The 24,063-nt window shown below is 46.8% G+C and overlaps 1 protein-coding gene across 1 annotated transcript in view; it reads left to right on the top strand.

The window, feature by feature from the left end:
• Positions 1 to 24,063, top strand: part of LOC120045062 (roundabout homolog 1-like) — a 184,996-nt gene that overhangs the window by 98,054 nt on the left and 62,879 nt on the right. The gene's annotated exons all lie outside the window — the stretch shown is intronic.

Here is a 24,063-nt window from a genome sequence, read left to right as displayed (position 1 = left end):
AGTGGAGGATATGAAAGTGTTCTGTCTCTTTCTCTGAGGAGTGGAGGATAGGAACATGTTCTGTCTCTCTTTCTCTGAGGAGTGGAGGATAGGAACATGTTCTGTCTCTTTCTCTGAGGAGTGGAGGATAGGAAAGTGTTCTGTCTCTTTCTCTGAGGAGTGGAGGATAGGAACATGTTCTGTCTCTTTCTCTGAGGAGTGGAGGATAGGAACATGTTCTGTCTCTCTTTCTCTGAGGAGTGGAGGATAGGAACGTGTTCTGTCTCTTTCTCTGAGGAGTGGAGGATAGGAACATGTTCTGTCTCTCTTTCTCTGAGGAGTGGAGGATAGGAACATGTTCTGTCTCTTTCTCTGAGGAGTGGAGGATAGGAACATGTTCTGTCTCTCTTTCTCTGAGGAGTGGAGGATAGGAACATGTTCTGTCTCTTTTTCTCTGAGGAGTGGAGGATAGGAAAGTGTTCTGTCTCTCTTTCTCTGAGGAGTGGAGGATAGGAACGTGTTCTGTCTCTCTTTCTCTGAGGAGTGGAGGATAGGAACATGTTCTGTCTCTTTCTCTGAGGAGTGGAGGATAGGAAAGTGTTCTGTCTCTCTTTCTCTGAGGAGTGGAGGATAGGAAAGTGTTCTGTCTCTTTCTCTGAGGAGTGGAGGATAGGAACATGTTCTGTCTCTCTTTCTCTGAGGAGTGGAGGATAGGAACATGTTCTGTCTCTCTTTCTCTGAGGAGTGGAGGATAGGAACATGTTCTGTCTCTCTTTCTCTGAGGAGTGGAGGATAGGAACGTGTTCTGTCTCTTTCTCTGAGGAATGGAGGATAGGAAAGTGTTCTGTCTCTTTCTCTGAGGAGTGGAGGATAGGAACATGTTCTGTCTCTCTTTCTCTGAGGAATGGAGGATAGGAACGTGTTCTGTCTCTTTCTCTGAGGAATGGAGGATAGGAAAGTGTTCTGTCTCTCTTTCTCTGAGGAGTGGAGGATAGGAAAGTGTTCTGTCTCTTTCTCTGAGGAATGGAGGATAGGAACATGTTCTGTCTCTCTTTCTCTGAGGAGTGGAGGATAGGAAAGTGTTCTGTCTCTTTCTCTGAGGAATGGAGGATAGGAAAGTGTTCTGTCTCTTTCTCTGAGGAATGGAGGATAGGAAAGTGTTCTGTCTCTTTCTCTGAGGAATGGAGGATAGGAACATGTTCTGTCTCTCTTTCTCTGAGGAATGGAGGATAGGAAAGTGTTCTGTCTCTTTCTCTGAGGAATGGAGGATAGGAAAGTGTTCTGTCTCTTTCTCTGAGGAATGGAGGATAGGAAAGTGTTCTGTCTCTTTCTCTGAGGAGTGGAGGATAGGAACATGTTCTGTCTCTTTCTCTGAGGAGTGGAGGATAGGAACATGTTCTGTCTCTCTTTCTCTGAGGAGTGGAGGATAGGAACATGTTCTGTCTCTCTTTCTCTGAGGAGTGGAGGATAGGAAAGTGTTCTGTCTCTCTTTCTCTGAGGAGTGGAGGATAGGAACATGTTCTGTCTCTCTTTCTCTGAGGAGTGGAGGATAGGAAAGTGTTCTGTCTCTTTCTCTGAGGAATGGAGGATAGGAACATGTTCTGTCTCTCTTTCTCTGAGGAATGGAGGATAGGAACGTGTTCTGTCTCTCTTTCTTTTATGGATGTTTTGCTGCATTTTTTAAATGTCCACAATGACCCTTCCTCTTTGTCTAAATGTGATGCCTGGTGGCCCAGACTATCTTATTATCCTGCTTGTCATCGCTTTCTCTATGTTCTGGGCCCTTTTCCACTGCAGCTTGTCTCCACAGTCCTCCATTATCAGCCAGTCTGTGTAATATGAATAAGAGCCATTACTGTCAGAGCAGTGTGCCGAAAGGGGCTATTGAGCATTCACTAACTCTAGCGTTTATGTGTTTTAGAGGCGAGCGTACACACATCTTGACAGGAGACATTTTGCGGGGGAACTTGAGACTCTATTTAGTTCTCAGTCCCAGCGACAGACAGAGTGGAGGAGAGAGGGGCAGGTGACGAGTGAAGGGGAGGAAAGGGGGAGGAGGGGGAGGTATATGGGGGAGACATGACTGTGCTGGGAGTGTGCTGTGGTAAGACTGGCCCACAGTAGAGAGGCAGTAGAGATGGAGGAGAGGAGCGAGGGAAGGAGAGGAGAGAGAGAGAGACATGGGGAATTTCTCTCATGTGGCTCCAGTCTGCTCAGGGGCCTCTGTTTCCTCCCACTTTAATGGGCTGGGGGGCCTGATGTGGTACCATCCACATTTCCTCTCCTTCCCTCACTCTTCCCCTCTCTCCCTCTTTCCCAATCCCACTCCTTCCTCTGCCATTCCTCCTTCCCTTCCTCACCCATCCCTCCTCCCTGGTGCATCTCACTCCAAACCCATGACACTGCTCTGTCCATCCTCTAATACTTGTCCTAGCGTAGATATATAATTACCATACTCTGGGCTCCCACTGAGTGAAGGAAAGGAAGCATAGATATATGTAATTACCAGAGCCAATGCTCCCAGTGAGCACAGTGATTGATATGTCTGTGGACCAGGCCATTATGTAAGACAAGAACATTCATCGAACCTTATTATGGATTCAATTAAACTCCAGAACATCCAGTCCTCCTGGTATGGGTCTATTCACACAGTCCTCAATAACATTATGGGGTTTACTCATGCATTAAAGGAGAATCACTATTTAGGACCCTAATCTCAATTTTTTATGTAAATTGCATGTTATTGAAGTTTCTAGACAGTTTATTTTAGCAATTTCACTTGTTTTTCAGAAACTTATGCTACCGGCAATTAACTTCCTGAGCCTCATTCTGGAGTTCCACGGTGCTCCAAAACATGAATAAAGGCTCCAAACACACCCAAATACACCCTTTTACAAATGGCAACGCTCTCAGTATCATGTTGCAGGTGTCACGTTCCTGACCTGTTTTTCCTTTTTCTTGTATTTATTTAGTTGGTCAGGGCGTGAGTTGGGGTGGGTTGTCTATGTGTTATTTTCTAGGTTGGGATGTTTGTGTTCGGCCGGGTATGATTCTCAATCAGAGACAGCTGTCAATCGTTGTCCCTGATTGAGAATCATACTTAGGCAGCCTGGGTTTCACGTGTGTTTTGTGGGTGTTTGTATCTCGTGTCAGTGTTAGTACCACACGGGACTGTTTTCGGTTTTGTCACGTTTGTTGTTTTGTATATTAAGTGTTCAGTATACGTTAATTAAAAGATGACCACTTTCCACTCTGCATATTGGTCTGATCCTTCTCGCCTCTCCTCCTCGTCCGAGGAGGAGGATTACGACGACCGTAACAGCAGGTCTTTAGATGTTGCACACATGAAATTGTGTCAAGCATGTGTGTAGAGACGGATGATTGATGCCTGCCTCACAATAATCATGTTCAAATTTGCAGAATTTCCTCCTGGAACATATTTCCATTTATGAAGACGGGAGTGTGTGTAACCACTGATAATCAGATTGCTCGAAAATAGCATATATTTCATGCAGTTTGCACTGATGTGGCTGGAGACTGCATTGTTTCAGAGGCGCATCTGAAAGCAGCCAGGCAAGGAAAATGATCAATTTACCACACAGAGATATTCATAGAGCTAGCCATACTGGAGATAACTCAGAATTATTGGAGATTTGTTTCTGCTGTTGGAGGAGGACAAATTCCTTCAAGATATATACACACACACACACACACACACACACACACACACACACACACACACACACACACACACACACACACACACACACACACACACACACACACACACACACACACACACACACCGGCATAATCACAATCAAACACATCTCACATTAAACTGTGACACCTCCTCTGGTGACCTTTTCCGTATCTCCTCTGAGAGTGAGCTGTGTAATTCCCATCCTGGGATCCGTTTAGGTAATGGATCCCCTTTTAGCCCGGTTCTGGCTGTCGTCACATAGGACGGCTGGGAATTGCCAGGGACCTCACGATACAATATTATCACAATACTTAGGTGCCAATACGATATGTATTGCGATTCTCACGATTCTATATGTATTGGGATTCGATACTGTGATTTATTGCGATTCGATGTTCCAAACATATTGCTCAACATATATGTCTGCTGCAGAGGGACAAGAGAGAGACATGAGAAAACACGTTCTGATCAGTGATTCTGGTGCAATTTATATCTGTAGACTACATTTATGTTTTTCTTTCATTATTTTAGGCTATCTGGCATTAGTGCGTAACACTAAGCTTTCGGGCCTAACTGTACGCACGCCAAATAGCCTACACGCCAATCGCCAAATGCTTTTGGGAACAGGCAGAAAAAATTTACATTGATCCACAGAAGTAAAAAGGACAATGTCGGAGTTTAATTCGATAAGAGAAAAGCTAAAAATTGGAAAGATTTGGTGAAGTGGTAAAAGAGGATCATAGTAGTGCCGGTAATGTTATGTTATGTGTGATGATTGTGAGGCCCTATACAAATTCCACAGATGGGGTCTTCAAATAGGCCTATGACACGTCAAGGGAACTGTAGCCTTTTGTTCAGATTGGTTAAATGGAAACTGACTGTAGGTCTATAACCTTGCACATAACCTTGCACATAGCCTTAATATTAACTCTTGCAGAATTAAGCATAACTCTGGGAACAGGAGTGTAGAAATATGATTTGTTACTATCAGCATCTTGAGAGAATGTGAATGTGCAGTTAGATACAGTCTGTAGAGGTGCTTTATCTTTATCAGAATTATAAAACTGATAGTATTTCAACCACATAAAATATGCATCCAAGCCGAACTGAAATCTTATCAGAAACATATTGGGTCTTTTCACAGCTTTCAATTTTTTTTTACAACCGGTCAAACTGATGTCATTTGGACATTTTGCACAGAAAATCGTTAAATTATGTATTTTTTATTTTTTGCATTTTCTTCCCGGTCCCTAAACGTCTTTGCTCCGCAAAAGACGCATAGATGACAGAGAACTTTACCGATATCAACTAGATTGAAGCATTCATTCTATCGATTTATTACATTATTCTGGTTTATTTCGTCTTCTAGGGCAACAAGTAATGACAGAAGAAAAGCTGCATGTATCTAATTATAGACAAGTTGACTAACAAATAGCCGACCAAAATGCCGGAAATTATCGTTCCATGTTCTCTGACTATAGCCTACACATTTGCATTTTCTATGTTAGCTGGTTAGAGTCCGGTGTGGGCCACAGATTTTCACTTTATCACATATAGCTGCAGATGGGTTATTAGCATTTGCGGGCGGGTGCGGGTGAACAAACAGCTGACCCGCGCACCACTAGAGTCTATAATACACTGTATTTCTTTGTCTTTGTTTGTGTTTCTCGCTCTATCCATCCCTACCTGTTTTTGTGCCTCCCTCTCTCTACTACCTCCCTATTGGCTTTGTTTCACCACGCACCCGCCCCCTCTGCTGCTCTCTCTCTCCTCTGACCCCAAACAAGGATCATCTCTCCAGGGTTTTATTTTATTTTATTTTGCTCTCTCTATTCTCTTTGTCTTCTCCCACAAACAAAGGGCAGGTAGGAATAAAAAACACCCTTGTCTTTCTCATAATGTAGACCTTAAAGACTATTCAATATAAATATGCATTACATAGCCTGCGGTTGCCCTCTCTCTCGTGGGTGTATGGTCCATGAACTACGCCTATTTAAATCACTGCCCAGAGCATGGGGAGATCCAGCTTGTTGCCGATGGGCCCTTTTATTCTCTAACGAGGGTTTCATGGGGTCAGAATGTGTATGCTTATGCATGTATTTATTTTATGGTGGTTGTGTGTCCCTGGTTCCTGTCTGTCTGGTTTCCAATCCCTTTGTTTTACATAACAAAGCCCACAAACCTGTTTGTTTCCTATAAACCAGACAGTACAGTTCTCACTCTCAGTACTGTACTGACTAACAGTGGTTAAAACCTTTTTTCATTTTTCATTATGTGATTTAAATAGCATGCACACACACATACTAGCTCATTATCTTTTTTACCAATATTTTATTCCCTGGTTAATGCTTCAAATTACTTTTCTCAAATAGTAGCTTGCAACGTTGTGCCATATGCCACACTTATTGAAATGTTAATGGAGCCGTCTCAAAGTGCTGCTCTTTCATTCATGCGGCTCTAAGTGAATTTATTCATGACAATTTACTGCTCTCACGCTGGATTATTCTAATGAGGGGGTTAAAGGGTGACGCACGGCGAGCATGACCTTTCTCTGCTTTGATGCAGGGGATTCTGGGTCCTGTTAGGCTCGGCCCCCATGTTTCCACTCTGTGTCCCCTTCCCTTGAGGCAGGAGATGAGATCTGGATGTAGCATGTAGCATGGACATTCTGCCAACAACACAGCCTGTCTCGCTGCCTGGGTGTCTGCTGGTCATATGAGCACAGATATGGACAGAGAGGGTTGACAGACTGAGGAGCAGGTGTCAATGTGAAACATGTCTGCATGTGGTTGTGTATCCATTTGGATGTGGGGAGGGTAAATGAGCTTGAATGACACTAGGTTACTAGTGTTGACTGTGGCACTTGTGGTAATTGATATGAGACACCCTCAATAACTCAATCCCCTGTGGTTTCCAGCTACTAAAGGAAGGGAGAAAAGGTTACTGTTTTCTCTGTGATGGAACGCCATGAAGCTGATTGACAGTGATACCATCTATCATGAAGTTTTCCTCCTGTGAATGACATTCAGTCATGTATATTGCCTGTTTGAAGCCACAGGGTGGTCAGTCAATGGCCCACTACTTAAAGCTATCAGTTTTTTGATAGTGGTTGAATTTGAATTACTGAAAGAAAGGTTGCTCTGGAGGGAACATTGTTTTATTTCTAGGATTGATGTAAGGAAGTTGAGTGCTTTGTATTCATGTACATAATGGGTCTTGTGAATTGAATCATCATAGGAATGTTAGGCCTAAGGGTCAGATGATTATTGTGAATAGCAAGGTAAGCGTTGGCTGCAGGCTAATATACCGAACAAAAATATAAACGCAACATGCAACAATTTCAATGATTTTACTGAGTTACAGTTCATATAAGGAAATCAGTCAATTGAAATATATGAATTAGGCCCTAATCTATGGATTTTACATGACTGGGCAGGGGCGCAGCCATGGGTGGGCCTGGGAGGTCATGGGCCCACCCACTTGGAAGCCAGGCCCACCCACTGGGGAGCCAGGCCAACCAATCAGAATTTGTTTTTTCCCCACAAAAGGGCTTTATTACAGACAGAAATACTCCTTAGAACCCCCACCCTTCCTCCGCATACGATCTCGCAAGTGAAGAAGCCGGCTGTGGAGGGCCTGGGCTGGCGTGGTTACATGTGATCTGCGGTTGTGAGGCGAGTCGGACGTGCTACCAGATTCTCTAAAACGACGTTGGAAGTGGCTTATGAGTTGAAATTAACATTACATTCCCTGGCAACAACTCTGGTGGACATTCCTACAGTCAGCATGACAATAGAATTCTCCCTCAAAATCTGACACATCTGTGACATTGTGTTGTGTGACAAAACTGCACATTTTAGAGTGGCCTTTTATTGTCCCCAGCACAAGGTGCACCTGTGTAATGATCATGTTGTTAAATCAGCTTCTTGATATGACACACCTGTCAGGTGGATGGAATATCTTGGCAAAGATGAGAAATGTTCATGAAACATGGGACCAACACTTTACATGTTGCATTTATATTTTTGTTCAGTATACATTGTTTGGGTTCAGGTGTTGTGAATAGTAAGATTTGCGTTAGCTGTAGGTTAAGCTAATCTCAGTGTGTGAAGTGTTTCCTCTTCTCTCTGCAGGATGCCCCATCCCCGTGGGTAGATAGATAGCTATCAGCTCTGAGTATGTAGGTCATGTCTCTCCACTCTGCCCCCAGCTCAGGGTCTTTTGCTATCTGCTAGGTTACCTGCTGCCTGCTGCTGTCAGCCAGGCCTCTCACTAATAGCCATATCCTCTCTGTGGGGATGTATCCTCCCTGTCCCCCCCTCTGAATCTGGTTTATTCTCAGCTCTATGGGGATGTATCCTCCCTGTGTCCCCCCCTGAATCTGGTTTATTCTCAGCTCTGTGGGGATGTATCCTCCCTGTCCCCGCCTCTGAATCTGGTTTATTCTCAGATCTGTGGGATGTATCCTCCCTGTCCCCCCCTCTGAATCTGCTTTATTCTCAGATCTGTGGGATGTATCCTCCCTGTGTCCCCCTCTGAATCTGCTTTATTCTCAGATCTGTGGGATGTATCCTCCCTGTGTCCCCCTCTGAATCTGCTTTATTCTCAGCTCTGTGGGGATGTATCCTCCCTGTCCCCCCCTGAATCTGGTTTATTCTCAGCTCTATGGGGATGTATCCTCCCTGTCCCCCTCCCCTGAATCTGGTTTATTCTCAGCTCTGTGGGGATGTATCCTCCCCGTCCCCCCCTCTGAATCTGGTTTATTCTCAGCTCTGTGGGGATGTATCCTCCCTGTGTCCCCCACTGAATCTGGTTTATTCTCAGCTCTGTGGGGATGTATCCTCCCTGTGTCCCCCTCTGAATCTGGTTTATTCTCAGATCTGTGAGATGTATCCTGCCTGTGACCCCCCTGAATCTGCTTTATTCTCAGGTCTGTGGGATGTATCCTGCCTGTGTCCCCCTCTGAATCTAGTTTATTCTCAGATCTGTGGGATGTATCCTGCCTGTGTCCCCCTCTAAATCTGGTTTATTCTCAGTTCTGTGGGGATGTATACTCCCTGTCCCCCCCTCTGAATCTGCTTTATTCTCAGCTCAGTGGGGATGTATCCTCCCTGTCCCCCCCTCTGAATCTGCTTTATTCTCAGATCTGTGGGATGTATCCTCCCTGTGTCAGCCTCTGAATCCGGTTTATTCTCAGCTCAGTGGGGATGTATTCTCCCTGTGTCCCCCTCTGAATCCGGTTTATTCTCAGCTCAGTGGGGATGTATCCTCCCTGTGTCCCCCTCTGAATCTGGTTTATTCTCAGGTCTGTGGGATGTATCCTGCCTGTGTCCCCCTCTGAATCCGGTTTATTCTCAGATCTGTGGGGATGTATCCTCCCTGTGTACCCCTCTGAATCTGGTTTATTCTCAGCTCTATGGGGATGTATCCTCCCTGTGTCCCCCTCTGAATCTGGTTTATTCTCAGCTCTATGGGGATGTATGCTCCCTGTGTCCCCCCCTGAATCTGGTTTATTCTCAGCTCTGTGGAGATGTATCCTCCCTGTGTCCCCCCCTGAATCTGCTTTATTCTCAGCTCTATGGGGATGTATCCTCCCTGTCCCCCCCCCCCCCTGAATCTGGTTTATTCTCAGCTCTATGGGGATGTATCCTCCCTGTCCCCCCCTCTGAATCTGGTTTATTCTCAGCTCTGTGGGGATGTATCCTCCCTGTGTCCCCCTCTGAAACTGGTTTATTCTCAGATCTGTGAGATGTATCCTGCCTGTGACCCCCCTGAATCTGCTTTATTCTCAGGTCTGTGGGATGTATCCTGCCTGTGTCCCCCTCTGAATCTAGTTTATTCTCAGATCTGTGGGATGTATCCTGCCTGCGTCCCCCTCTGAATCTGGTTTATTCTCAGTTCTGTGGGGATGTATACTCCCTGTCCCCCCCTCTGAATCTGCTTTATTCTCAGCTCAGTGGGGATGTATCCTCCCTGTCCCCCCCTCTGAATCTGCTTTATTCTCAGATCTGTGGGATGTATCCTCCCTGTGTCAGCCTCTGAATCCGGTTTATTCTCAGCTCAGTGGGGATGTATTCTCCCTGTGTCCCCCTCTGAATCCGGTTTATTCTCAGCTCAGTGGGGATGTATCCTCCCTGTGTCCCCCTCTGAATCTGGTTTATTCTCAGGTCTGTGGGATGTATCCTGCCTGTGTCCCCCTCTGAATCCGGTTTATTCTCAGATCTGTGGGGATGTATCCTCCCTGTGTACCCCTCTGAATCTGGTTTATTCTCAGCTCTATGGGGATGTATCCTCCCTGTCCCCCCCCCCCCCCCCCCCCCTGAATCTGGTTTATTCTCAGCTCTATGGGGATGTATCCTCCCTGTCCCCCCCTCTGAATTTGGTTTATTCTCAGCTCTGTGGGGATGTATCCTCCCTGTGTCCCCCCCTGAATCTGGTTTATTCTCAGCTCTGTGGGGATGTATCCTCCCTGTGTCCCCCTCTGAATCTGGTTTATTCTTAGATCTGTGGGATGTATCCTGCCTGTGTCCCCCCCTGAATCTGCTTTATTCTCAGGTCTGTGGGATGTATCCTGTCTGTGTCCCCCTCTGAATCTGGTTTATTCTCAGATCTGTGGGATGTATCCTGCCTGTGTTCCCCTCTGAATCTGGTTTATTCTCAGATCTGTGGGATGTATCCTCCCTGTGTCAGCCTCTGAATCCGGTTTATTCTCAGCTCAGTGGGGATGTATCCTCCCTGTCCCCCCCTCTGAATCCGGTTTATTCTCAGATCTGTGGGATGTATCCTCCCTGTGTCCCCCTCTGAATCCGGTTTATTCTCAGCTCAGTGGGGATGTATCCTCCCTGTGTCCCCCTCTGAATCTGGTTTATTCTCAGGTCTGTGGGATGTATCCTGCCTGTGTCCCCCCCTGAATCTGGTTTATTCTCAGCTCAGTGGGGATGTATCCTCCCTGTCCCCCCCTCTGAATCTGCTTTATTCTCAGATCTGTGGGATGTATCCTCCCTGTGTCCCCCTCTGAATCTGCTTTATTCTCAGATCTGTGGGATGTATCCTCCCTGTCCCCCTCTGAATCTGGTTTATTCTCAGCTTTGTGGGGATGTATCCTCCCTGTCCCCCCCTCTGCATCTGGTTTATTCTCAGGTCTGTGGGATGTATCCTCCCTGTCCCCCCCTCTGAATCTGGTTTATTCTCAGCTCTGTGGGGATGTATCCTCCCTGTCCCCCCCTCTGAATCTGGTTTATTCTCAGGTCTGTGGGATGTATCCTGCCTGTGTCCCCCTCTGAATCTGGTTTATTCTCAGATCTGTGGGATGTATCCTGCCTGTGTCCCCCTCTGAATCTGGTTTATTCTCAGATCTGTGGGATGTATCCTGCCTGTGTCCCCCTCTGAATCTGGTTTATTCTCAGATCTGTGGGATGTATCCTGCCTGTGTCCCCCTCTGAATCTGCTTTATTCTCAGGTCTGTGGGATGTATCCTCCCTGTCCCCCCCTCTGAATCCGGTTTATTCTCAGATCTGTGGGATGTATCCTCCCTGTGTCCCCCTCTGAATCCGGTTTATTCTCAGCTCAGTGGGGATGTATCCTCCCTGTGTCCCCCTCTGAATCCGGTTTATTCTCAGGTCTGTGGGATGTATCCTGCCTGTGTCCCCCCCTGAATCTGGTTTATTCTCAGCTCTGTGGGGATGTATCCTCCCCGTCCCCCCCTCTGAATCTGGTTTATTCTCAGCTCTGTGGGGATGTATCCTCCCTGTGTCCCCCACTGAATCTGGTTTATTCTCAGCTCTGTGGGGATGTATCCTCCCTGTGTCCCCCTCTGAATCTGGTTTATTCTCAGATCTGTGAGATGTATCCTGCCTGTGACCCCCCTGAATCTGCTTTATTCTCAGGTCTGTGGGATGTATCCTGCCTGTGTCCCCCTCTGAATCTAGTTTATTCTCAGATCTGTGGGATGTATCCTGCCTGTGTCCCCCTCTAAATCTGGTTTATTCTCAGTTCTGTGGGGATGTATACTCCCTGTCCCCCCCTCTGAATCTGCTTTATTCTCAGCTCAGTGGGGATGTATCCTCCCTGTCCCCCCCTCTGAATCTGCTTTATTCTCAGATCTGTGGGATGTATCCTCCCTGTGTCAGCCTCTGAATCCGGTTTATTCTCAGCTCAGTGGGGATGTATTCTCCCTGTGTCCCCCTCTGAATCCGGTTTATTCTCAGCTCAGTGGGGATGTATCCTCCCTGTGTCCCCCTCTGAATCTGGTTTATTCTCAGGTCTGTGGGATGTATCCTGCCTGTGTCCCCCTCTGAATCCGGTTTATTCTCAGATCTGTGGGGATGTATCCTCCCTGTGTACCCCTCTGAATCTGGTTTATTCTCAGCTCTATGGGGATGTATCCTCCCTGTGTCCCCCTCTGAATCTGGTTTATTCTCAGCTCTATGGGGATGTATCCTCCCTGTGTCCCCCCCTGAATCTGGTTTATTCTCAGCTCTGTGGAGATGTATCCTCCCTGTGTCCCCCCCTGAATCTGCTTTATTCTCAGCTCTATGGGGATGTATCCTCCCTGTCCCCCCCCCCCCCCCCCCCCTGAATCTGGTTTATTCTCAGCTCTATGGGGATGTATCCTCCCTGTCCCCCCCTCTGAATCTGGTTTATTCTCAGCTCTGTGGGGATGTATCCTCCCTGTGTCCCCCCCTGAATCTGGTTTATTCTCAGCTCTGTGGGGATGTATCCTCCCTGTGTCCCCCTCTGAAACTGGTTTATTCTCAGATCTGTGAGATGTATCCTGCCTGTGACCCCCCTGAATCTGCTTTATTCTCAGGTCTGTGGGATGTATCCTGCCTGTGTCCCCCTCTGAATCTAGTTTATTCTCAGATCTGTGGGATGTATCCTGCCTGCGTCCCCCTCTGAATCTGGTTTATTCTCAGTTCTGTGGGGATGTATACTCCCTGTCCCCCCCTCTGAATCTGCTTTATTCTCAGCTCAGTGGGGATGTATCCTCCCTGTCCCCCCCTCTGAATCTGCTTTATTCTCAGATCTGTGGGATGTATCCTCCCTGTGTCAGCCTCTGAATCCGGTTTATTCTCAACTCAGTGGGGATGTATTCTCCCTGTGTCCCCCTCTGAATCCGGTTTATTCTCAGCTCAGTGGGGATGTATCCTCCCTGTGTCCCCCTCTGAATCTGGTTTATTCTCAGGTCTGTGGGATGTATCCTGCCTGTGTCCCCCTCTGAATCCGGTTTATTCTCAGATCTGTGGGGATGTATCCTCCCTGTGTACCCCTCTGAATCTGGTTTATTCTCAGCTCTATGGGGATGTATCCTCCCTGTGTCCCCCTCTGAATCTGGTTTATTCTCAGCTCTATGGGGATGTATCCTCCCTGTGTCCCCCCCTGAATCTGGTTTATTCTCAGCTCTGTGGAGATGTATCCTCCCTGTCCCCCCCCCTGAATCTGCTTTATTCTCAGCTCTATGGGGATGTATCCTCCCTGTCCCCCCCCCCCCCCCCCTGAATCTGGTTTATTCTCAGCTCTATGGGGATGTATCCTCCCTGTCCCCCCCTCTGAATTTGGTTTATTCTCAGCTCTGTGGGGATGTATCCTCCCTGTGTCCCCCCCTGAATCTGGTTTATTCTCAGCTCTGTGGGGATGTATCCTCCCTGTGTCCCCCTCTGAATCTGGTTTATTCTTAGATCTGTGGGATGTATCCTGCCTGTGTCCCCCCCTGAATCTGCTTTATTCTCAGGTCTGTGGGATGTATCCTGTCTGTGTCCCCCTCTGAATCTGGTTTATTCTCAGATCTGTGGGATGTATCCTGCCTGTGTTCCCCTCTGAATCTGGTTTATTCTCAGATCTGTGGGATGTATCCTCCCTGTGTCAGCCTCTGAATCCGGTTTATTCTCAGCTCAGTGGGGATGTATCCTCCCTGTCCCCCCCTCTGAATCCGGTTTATTCTCAGATCTGTGGGATGTATCCTCCCTGTGTCCCCCTCTGAATCCGGTTTATTCTCAGCTCAGTGGGGATGTATCCTCCCTGTGTCCCCCTCTGAATCTGGTTTATTCTCAGGTCTGTGGGATGTATCCTGCCTGTGTCCCCCCCTGAATCTGGTTTATTCTCAGCTCAGTGGGGATGTATCCTCCCTGTCCCCCCCTCTGAATCTGCTTTATTCTCAGATCTGTGGGATGTATCCTCCCTGTGTCCCCCTCTGAATCTGCTTTATTCTCAGATCTGTGGGATGTATCCTCCCTGTCCCCCTCTGAATCTGGTTTATTCTCAGCTTTGTGGGGATGTATCCTCCCTGTCCCCCCCTCTGCATCTGGTTTATTCTCAGGTCTGTGGGATGTATCCTCCCTGTCCCCCCCTCTGAATCTGGTTTATTCTCAGCTCTGTGGGGATGTATCCTCCCTGTCCCCCCCTCTGAATCTGGTTTATTCTCAGGTCTGTGGGATGTATCCTGCCTGTGTCCCCCTCTGAATCTGGTTTATTCTCAGATCTGTGGGATGTATCCTGCCTGTGTCCCCCTCTGAATCTGGTTTATTCTCAGATCTGTGGGATGTATCCTGCCTGTGTCCCCCTCTGAATCTGGTTTATTCTCAGATCTGTGGGATGTATCCTGCCTGTGTCCCCCTCTGAATCTGCTTTATTCTCAGGTCTGTGGGATGTATCCTCCCTGTCCCCCTCCTCTGAATCCGGTTTATTCTCAGATCTGTGGGATGTATCCTCCCTGTGTCCCCCTCTGAATCCGGTTTATTCTCAGCTCAGTGGGGATGTATCCTCCCTGTGTCCCCCTCTGAATCCGGTTTATTCTCAGGTCTGTGGGATGTATCCTGCCTGTGTCCCCCTCTGAATCTGGTTTATTCTCAGGTCTGTGGGATGTATCCTCCCTGTGTCCCCCTCTGAATCTGCTTTATTCTCAGCTCAGTGGGGATGTATTCTCCCTGTGTCAGCCTCTGAATCTGCTTTATTCTCAGGTCTGTGGGATGTATCCTCCCTGTGTCCCCCCCTGAATCTGCTTTATTCTCAGCTCAGTGGGGATGTATCCTCCCTGTGTCAGCCTCTGAATCCGGTTTATTCTCAGGTCTGTGGGATGTATCCTGCCTGTCCCCCCCTGAATCTGGTTTATTCTCAGCTCTATGTGGTTGTATCCTCCCTGTGTCCCCCTCTGAATCTGCTTTATTGTCAGATCTGTGGGATGTATCCTCCTTGTGTCCCCTTCTGAATCTGCTTTATTCTCAGATCTGTGGGATGTATCCTCCCTGTGTCCCCCTCTGAATCTGGTTTATTCTCAGCTCTGTGGGGATGTATCCTCCCTGTCCCCCCCTCTGAATCTGGTTTATTCTCAGATCTGTGGGATGTATCCTCCCTGTGTCCCCCTGTGAATCTGGTTTATTCTCAGCTCTGTGGGGATGTATCCTCCCTGTCCCCCCCTCTGAATCTGGTTTATTCTCAGATCTGTGGGATGTATCCTGCCTGTGTCCCCCTCTGAATCTGGTTTATTCTCAGGTCTGTGGGATGTATCCTGCCTGTCCCCCCCTCTGAATCCGGTTTATTCTCAGATCTGTGGGATGTATCCTGCCTGTGTCCCCCTCTGAATCTGGTTTATTCTCAGGTCTGTGGGATGTATCCTGCCTGTGTCCCCCCCTGAATCTGGTTTATTCTCAGCTCTGTGGGGATGTATCCTCCCTGTGTCCCCCCCTGAATCTGGTTTATTCTCAGCTCTGTGGGGATGTATCCTCCCTGTGTACCCCTCTGAATCTGGTTTATTCTCAGATCTGTGGGATGTATCCTGCCTGTGTCCCCCTCTGAATCCGGTTTATTCTCAGCTCAGTGGGGATGTATCCTCCCTGTGTCCCCCCCTGAATCCGGTTTATTCTCAGGTCTGTGGGATGTATCCTGCCTGTGTCCCCCTCTGAATCTGGTTTATTCTCAGATCTGTGGGATGTGTCCTGCCTGTGTCCCCCTCTGAATCTGGTTTATTCTCAGCTCTGTGGGGATGTATCCTCCCTGTCCCCCCCCCCTCTGAATCTGCTTTATTCTCCGCTCAGTGGGGATGTATCCTCCCTGTCCCCCCCTCTGAATCTGCTTTATTCTCAGATCTGTGGGATGTATCCTGCCTGTGTCCCCCTCTGAATCCGGTTTATTCTCAGCTCAGTGGGGATGTATCCTCCCTGTGTCCCCCCCTGAATCTGGTTTATTCTCAGGTCTGTGGGATGTATCCTGCCTGTGTCCCCCCCCTGAATCTGGTTTATTCTCAGCTCAGTGGGGATGTATCCTCCCTGTCCCCCCCCTCTGGATCTGCTTTATTCTCAGATCTGTGGGATGTATCCTCCCTGTCCCCCCCTCTGAATCTGGTTTATTCTCAGTTCTGTGGGGATGTATCCTCCCTGTCCCCCCCTCTGAATCTGGTTTATTCTCAGGTCTGTGGGATGTATCCTGCCTGTGTCCCCCTCTGAATCTGGTTTATTCTCAGATCTTTGGGATGTATCCTGCCTGTGTCCCCCTCTGAATCTGGTTTATTCTCAGATCTGTGGGATGTATCCTGCCTGTGTCCCCCTCTGAATCTGGTTTATTCTCAGATCTGTGGGATGTATCCTGCCTGTGTCCCCCTCTGAATCTGCTTTATTCTCAGGTCTGTGGGATGTATCCTCCCTGTCCCCCCCTCTGAATCCGGTTTATTCTCAGATCTGTGGGATGTATCCTCCCTGTGTCCCCCTCTGAATCCGGTTTATTCTCAGCTCAGTGGGGATGTATCCTCCCTGTGTCCCCCTCTGAATCCGGTTTATTCTCAGGTCTGTGGGATGTATCCTGCCTGTGTCCCCCTCTGAATCTGGTTTATTCTCAGGTCTGTGGGATGTATCCTCCCTGTGTCCCCCTCTGAATCTGGTTTATTCTCAGGTCTGTGGGATGTATCCTCCCTGTGTCAGCCTCTGAATATGCTTTATTCTCAGATCTGTGGGGATGTATCCTCCCTGTGTCCCCCTCTGAATCTGCTTTATTCTCAGCTCAATGGGGATGTATCCTCCCTGTGTCAGCCTCTGAATCCGGTTTATTCTCAGGTCTGTGGGATGTATCCTCCCTGTCCCCCCCTGAATCTGGTTTATTCTCAGCTCTATGTGGATGTATCCTCCCTGTGTCCCCCTCTGAATCCGGTTTATTCTCAGGTCTGTGGGATGTATCCTCCCTGTCCCCCCCTCTGAATCTGGTTTATTCTCAGATCTGTGGGGATGTATCCTCCCTGTCCCCCCCTCTGAATCTGCTTTATTCTCAGCTCTGTGGGGATGTATCCTCCCTGTGTCCCCCCCTGAATCTGGTTTATTCTCAGCTCTATGTGGATGTATCCTCCCTGTGTCCCCCTCTGAATCCGGTTTATTCTCAGGTCTGTGCGATGTATCCTCCCTGTCCCCCCCTCTGAATCTGGTTTATTCTCAGATCTGTGGGATGTATCCTGCCTGCGTCCCCCTCTGAATCTGGTTTATTCTCAGATCTGTGGGATGTATCCTGCCTGTGTCCCCCTCTGAATCTGGTTTATTCTCAGATCTGTGGGGATGTATCCTCCCTGTGTCCCCCTCTGAATCTGCTTTATTCTCAGATCTGTGGGATGTATCCTCCCTGTCCCCCCCTCTGAATCTGGTTTATTCTCAGCTCTATGTGGATGTATCCTCCCTGTCCCCCCCTCTGAATCTGCTTTATTCTCAGGTCTGTGGGATGTATCCTCCCTGTCCCCCCCTCTGAATCTGGTTTATTCTCAGCTCTGTGGGGATGTATCCTCCCTGTCCCCCCCTCTGAATCTGGTTTATTCTCAGGTCTGTGGGATGTATCCTCCCTGTGTCCCCCTCTGAATCTGCTTTATTCTCAGCTCTGTGGGGATGTATCCTCCCTGTCCCCCCCTCTGAATCTGCTTTATTTTCAGGTCTGTGGGGATTTATCCTCCCTGTGTCAGCCTCTGAATCTGCTTTATTCTCAGCTATGTGGGGATGTATCCTCCCTGTGTCCCCCTCTGAATCTGCTTTATTCTCAGCTCTGTGGGGATGTATCCTCCCTGTCCCCCCCTCAGAATCTGCTTTATTCTCAGCTCTGTGGGGATGTATCCTCCCTGTGTCCCCCTCTGAATCTGCTTTATTCTCAGCTCTGTGGGGATGTATCCTCCCTGTCCCCCCTCTGAATCTGCTTTATTCTCAGGTCTGTGGGGATTTATCCTCCCTGTGTCAGCCTCTGAATCTGGAATCTCTGAGGGGCCAGAATAATTTAGACAATGTTGCAAGTCTGCTAGCAAGAGCTTCTTTTTGGTCAGGACCAAATTAATAGTTGATACAATGTTTCAAGTTCCTTGCAGACAGGCCATGCATAAGGCAATGTGATATATAGGATATTTATTTTTATCAGGATATTTTCTACCTGTGGGCTGGAGTGCTTTTATTTGTTGGTTTTATTTAGGCTATTTTAGATATTGGCAATGGCAATAGAAGTTACTTTTAGATTTGTATAATTTTTATTTAGATAGAATTTTGATTATCCACATGACATTGATTTTGAGATATGAAGACATTATTCAAAATTAAATGAAACTGTTTCACGAAAGCATGCATATGAAAATCATAACTGGCACGCAGATCAGTAGAAATGGCACGGTAACTTGGCACTCCAAATGGAAACGGTGGCCGACTGCTGGCATAGCGTCGGGAACAGTTTTTTGTCTTCTGGTTAGGCTATATTGATCTCTGGCTCCCTCTTTAGTAATTTGTGTGTCTTCATTTTTAAATGCAGTGCTTAAAGCCTCAGATAAGCTCAGTCCCCCCAAAAATAATATCTCAACCTCAGTAGCCTGCATATAGTTGATTTTATTCAAACATATATATATATATGGAAAAATACATGATAAAAATTTAGACCAATCGATTAGTTGAAAGAACAGCCCTGAATTCCTGGCTTGTGAGGACTATTCAAAGAACCAGTCTGTCTGAGCTCTGAGGCATTCAGGCCTGCATATTGTTATCATATCCACAGTGACACTCTGTGTGGGCAGAGGGGGCATGCCATGCGGGTAAGCTGTGGATGGTTCAGAGCTTGTTGGAGCGGGTTACTGTTTCTCCCAGCAGGCATGGGGCACCGAGATCAAGTAGCTTTGATATAGGGGCATGATGATGCTTCTGGGTGGATGTATGTGTGTATGTGACAGAGGTGGCTTGTTCTCTTTCTGAGGCAGAGGAAACACAGAGGAGGGCAGTAGATTGGTGAGTGGGTGAATGTTCCTGTGGATTTCAGACCAAGTCTTTGCCAAGTAATTGAAAAGAAACAGTGGCTTGGTTTTGACAAATGCTGCCCTTGAGATGAGAAGCAAAGTGGATGTTGTAGATAGTCTGAGAGAAACTGATATTTTTTCCACTCCCTCTGGCCTGGGGAAAGAAATAAGGAAGGAGAAAGAGAAAGAGATAACGGAAGAGATAAAGGGAACAAACATGACATTGTGTTGAGGGTGAGCAGTGTATGCTGCTGTCAGGTCCATTACCTAGCCCTGGGCCTGGTGCCTGGGGCCTGGGTCTACTGCTTGGGTCTGGGCTACCTGGTGGGGTAGCAGGAGATCTAGACCTGCCTAGTTGGGTAATGAGAGATCCCTGTGCTCTGCCTGTGGCAGCCCAATAGGGCTGGAAAAGGAATTTCAAGTTGAAAAGGTATTTCAAGTTGTTCCCAAGGTATTCCTTCATTTTGTTGAGGGAAATGTTATTTCTGCATGCGAGTGAGGCTCTCGGTTAAATAGAGAGGGATTCAGTGGAGCATAGTGGTCAGGCTAGGGATGGGTGCTCTATGTCAGGAAGGCTGACCTGTGTGTGTGTGTGTGTGTGTGTGTGTGTGTGTGTGTGTGTGTGTGTGTGTGTGTGTGTGTGTGTGTGTGTGTGTGTGTGTGTGTGTGTGTGTGTGTGTGTGTGTGTGTGTGTGTGTGTGTGTGTGTGTGCTGCAGGGGGCCATGCAACAGGGTCAGACTGGACACACGTTACAGGAACAGTTCAGACCTCCACTGTGGACATTGTCTCCTTGTAGACAACTGAGCTCCTGTCAAATGAATGATCCAACACAGGCTCTTAGAGAGAGCAAACACAGAATGTCTCTATGTCTGAATCAGTCTGTCTCTTTCAGACACACTGAAGTACACCCCTGTCTGTCTACTGCTACTCAGCTGCAATCGGAATGCAGACCTCTAAATGCAGTCAAACGGAGCTCATTAGTGATCCATTGTGTGTTTCTAGTGGCACGCTGTGTGTAAAAGTCTCTTGGTCATTCTGCAGTAGCTCTGGGGCTATTTATCCAGATCAGATTTTACTAGGAGGGATTTCTCACTTTCCATTAGAACAGAAAAACATATTTTTTTCCCCAAGGACTGCGGCATATATCTGTCAATGTGAGGGGGTATAGAGGGAGTATGATAGCAACCTCACCCTACAACTAATGTATCACTCCTCATTGTCCAGACTATATTTCCACATCTCGGTGTGATTCAGCACTGGCTCAGGTTATCACCGAGCTTCAGCTCCAGTTTCAGCTCCTTCACACCTGAGCAGCTTTAACCACAGAGAGAGCCCAGCTGAGAGCACAGCCCCTGAGGCGGGAAGGGAAGGAGTGAAGGGTGGATGAATGGGTGACGGAGCTCTGTTTGTCCTCTCCTGCTCTCCCTCCCCATGCTTCTTCTGTATTGACATACACTACAATCAGAAAGTATTCAGACCCCTTGACTTTTTCCACATTTTGTTACGTTACAGCCTTATTCTGAAAATAATTAAGTCGTTTTTTCCCCCTCATCAATCTACACACAATACCCCATAATGACAAAGCAACAACAGGTTTGTATAAATGTTTGCAATTTTATAAAAAAAAATAAAAAAAAAATATTACATTTACATAAATATTCAGACCCTTTACTCAGTACTTTGTTGAAGCACCTCTGGCAGCGATTACAGCCTTGAGTCTTCTTGGGTATGACGCTACAAGCTAGGTACACCTGTATTTGGGGAGTTTATCCCATTCTTCTCTGCAGATCCTCTCAAGCTCTGTCAGGGTGGATGGGGAGCGTCGCAGCACAGCTAATTTCAAGTCTCTCCAGGGATTTTTGATCGGGTTCAAGTCCGGACTCTGGGCCACTCAAGGACAAACGTTTCGGGAAGCTTTCCACAAGCTTCCCACAATAAGTTGAGTGAATTTTGGCCCATTCCTCCTGACAGAGCTGGTGTAACTGAGTCAGGTTTGTAGGCCTCCTTGCTCGCACACGCTTTTTCAGTTCTGCCCGCAAATTTTCTATAGGATTGAGGTCAGGGCTTTGAGATGGCCACTCCAATACCTTGACTTTGTTGTCCTTAAGCCATTTTGCCACAACTTTGTAAGTATGCTTGTGGTCATTGTCCATTTGGAAGATCCATTTGTGACCAAGCTTTAACTTCCTGACTGATGTCTTGAGATGTTGCTTCAATATATCCACATAATTTTCCTACCTCATGATGCCATCTATTTTGTGAAGTGCACCAGTCCCTCCTGCAGCAAAGCACCCCCGTGCTTCACGGTTGGGATGGTGTTCTTCGGCATGCAAGCCTCCCCCTTTTTCCTCCAAACATAACGATGGTCATTATGGAAAAATAGTTATATTTTTGTTTCATCAGACCAGAGGACATTTCTCCAAAAAGTATGATCTTTGTCCCCATGTGCAGTTGCAAACCGTAGTCTGGCTTTTCTATGGTGGTTTTGGAGCAGTGGCTTCTTCCTTGCTGAGCGGCCTTTCAGGTTATGTCGATATAGGACTCCTTTTACTGTGGATAAAGATACTTTGTACCTGTTTCCTCCAGCATCGTCACAAGGTCCTTTGCTGTTGTTCTGGGATTGATTTGCACTTTTTGCACCAAAGTACGTTCATCTCTACGAGACAGAACGTGTCTCCTTCCTGAGCTGTATGACGGCACCCATGGTGTTTATACTTGCGTACTATTGTTTGTACAGATGAACATGGTGCCTTCAGGCATTTGGAAATTGCTCCCAAGGATGAACCAGACTTGTGGAGGTCTACAATTTTTTTCTGAGGTCTTGGCTTATTTCTTTTAATTTTCCCATTATGTCAAGCAAAGAGGCACTGAGTTTGAAGGTAGGCCTTGAAATACATCCACAGGTACACCTCCAATTGACTCAAATGATGTCAATTAGCCTATCAGAAGCTTCTAAAGCCATGACATCATTTTCTGGAATTTTCCAAGCTGTTTAAAGGCACAGTCAACTGAGTGTATGTAAACTTCTGACCCACTGGAATTGTGATACAGTGAATTATAAGTGAAATAGTCTCTCTGTAAACAATTGTTGGAAAAATTACTTGTGTCATGCACAAAGTAGATGTCCTAACCGACTTGCCAAAACTATAGTTTGTTAACAAGACATTTGTGGAGTGGTTGAAAAATGAGTTTTAATGACTCCAACATAAGTGTATGTAAACTTCTGACTTCAACTGTATCTTTATTCACAAAGCTCCCAAATCGTCTGTTCTGTTGTCATGCAAATAGTTTTCAACTGCAAACTCCATGCCACAGTCATGGCAAACAAATAGTGTCTACCTCTAGAGAGCTGGAGTTCTGAATAGTCAATCATCTGTAGCCTATGTATGTCAAACTATACTGTATGAGTTTACATTTTCCTTGTTTGTCTGAATGGCCAAATGATACGTTGATATACAGTATGATCTCTGTTGAATGAAAAATGTGATATTGGTCTCCCTGGTCTCTGTGGATGATATGTGGATCCTATGGGACAGCCTCTGTGTCATTGTACAGCAGCAGTAGACGTCAGCTTTCACTGTCTGCACCTCTCAGAGGAAACGACTGTAAGTTATGTGTAGGAATGTTTTCACTGAAAACAGTAGCGGAGTAACCCATGAAACAAAGTGGAAAGTGTGTGTGTGTTTTCCAGTATAGTTCTTCCCCTGCTTCCCTTACAATTGATAATAATCTTTACTTTACTTGCATAAATGTTATTAGGAGTATTTGGCCTTAAATCATAAGGCATTAACAATGTGTTCTATAGCTGCCTCCATATGTTGAAGCAGACCCTTCGTTTTTACCCCTTCTGAGTGATACTTCTTCATCCCCCTTTTACAGTGCATTCGGAAAGTATTCAGACCCCTTGACTTTTCCCACATTTTGTTACGTTACAGCCTTACTCTAAAATGGATCATTGTTTTTGTGTTTCTCATCAATCTACACACAATACCCCATAATGACAAAGAAATAACTGTTTTTTAGAAATGTTTACAATTTTATTAAAAATAAAAAACTGAAATATCACATTTACATAAGTATTCAGACCCTTTACTCAGTACTTTGTTGAAACACCTTGGGTAGCGATTACAGCCTTGAGACTTCTTGGGTATGACACTACAAGCTTGGCACAGCTGTATTTGGGGAGTTTATCCCATTCTTCTCTGCAGATCCTCTCAAGCTCTGTCAGGTTGGATGGGAGCGTTGCTGCACAGATATTTTCAGGTCTCTCCAGGGATTTTTCATCGGGTTCAAGTCCGGACTCTGGGCCACTCAAGGACACTCAGAGACTTGTCCCAAAGCCACTCCTGTGTTGTCTTGGCTGTGTGCTTAGGGTCGTTGTCCTGTTGGAAGGTGAACCTTCGCCCCAGTCTGAGGTCCTAAGCACTCTGTAGCAGGTTTTCATCAAGAATCTCTATGTACTTTGCTCCTTTCATCTTTCCCTCTGTTCGTCTTTACCTCGATCCTGACTAGTCTCCCAGTCCCTGCAGCTGAAAAACATCCGCACAGCATGATGCTGCCACCATCATGCTTCACTGTAGGGATCGTGCCAGGTTTCCTCCAGATATTACACATGGCATTCAGGCCAAAGACTTCAATCTTCTTTTCATCAGACCAGATAAGAGTCCTTTAGGTGCCTTTTGGCCAACTCCAAGCGGGCTGTCATGAGTCTTTCACTTCCGTCTGGCCACTCTACCATACAGGCTTGATTGGTGGAGTACTGCAAAGATGGGTGTTCTTCCCGGGAGGTTCTACCATCTCCACAGAGGAACCTCGGTGCTCTGTCAAAGTGACCATCGTTTTCTTGGTCACCTCCCTGACCAATGCCCTTCTCCCTGATTGCTCAGTTTGGCCGGGCAGCCAGCTCTAGGAAATGTCTTGGTCTTTTTTATTTAATCCATTTTAGAATAAGGCTGTAATGTAATAAAATGTGGAAAAAGTGAAGGGGTCTGAATAATTTCCGAATGCACTGTACCTCTTGTTGATGACTGACAAAGTACTACTATACACCTTATATACAAAAGTATGTGGACGCCCCATTAAATTTGTGGATGCGGCTATTTCAGACATACCCATTGCTGACAGGTGTATAAAATCGAGCACACAGCCATGCAATCG

Source organism: Salvelinus namaycush, chromosome 3 (genome assembly GCF_016432855.1).
Source record: "Salvelinus namaycush isolate Seneca chromosome 3, SaNama_1.0, whole genome shotgun sequence".
Classification (NCBI taxonomy): domain Eukaryota; kingdom Metazoa; phylum Chordata; class Actinopteri; order Salmoniformes; family Salmonidae; genus Salvelinus; species Salvelinus namaycush.
This window is presented reverse-complemented; position numbering and strand designations above follow the sequence as displayed.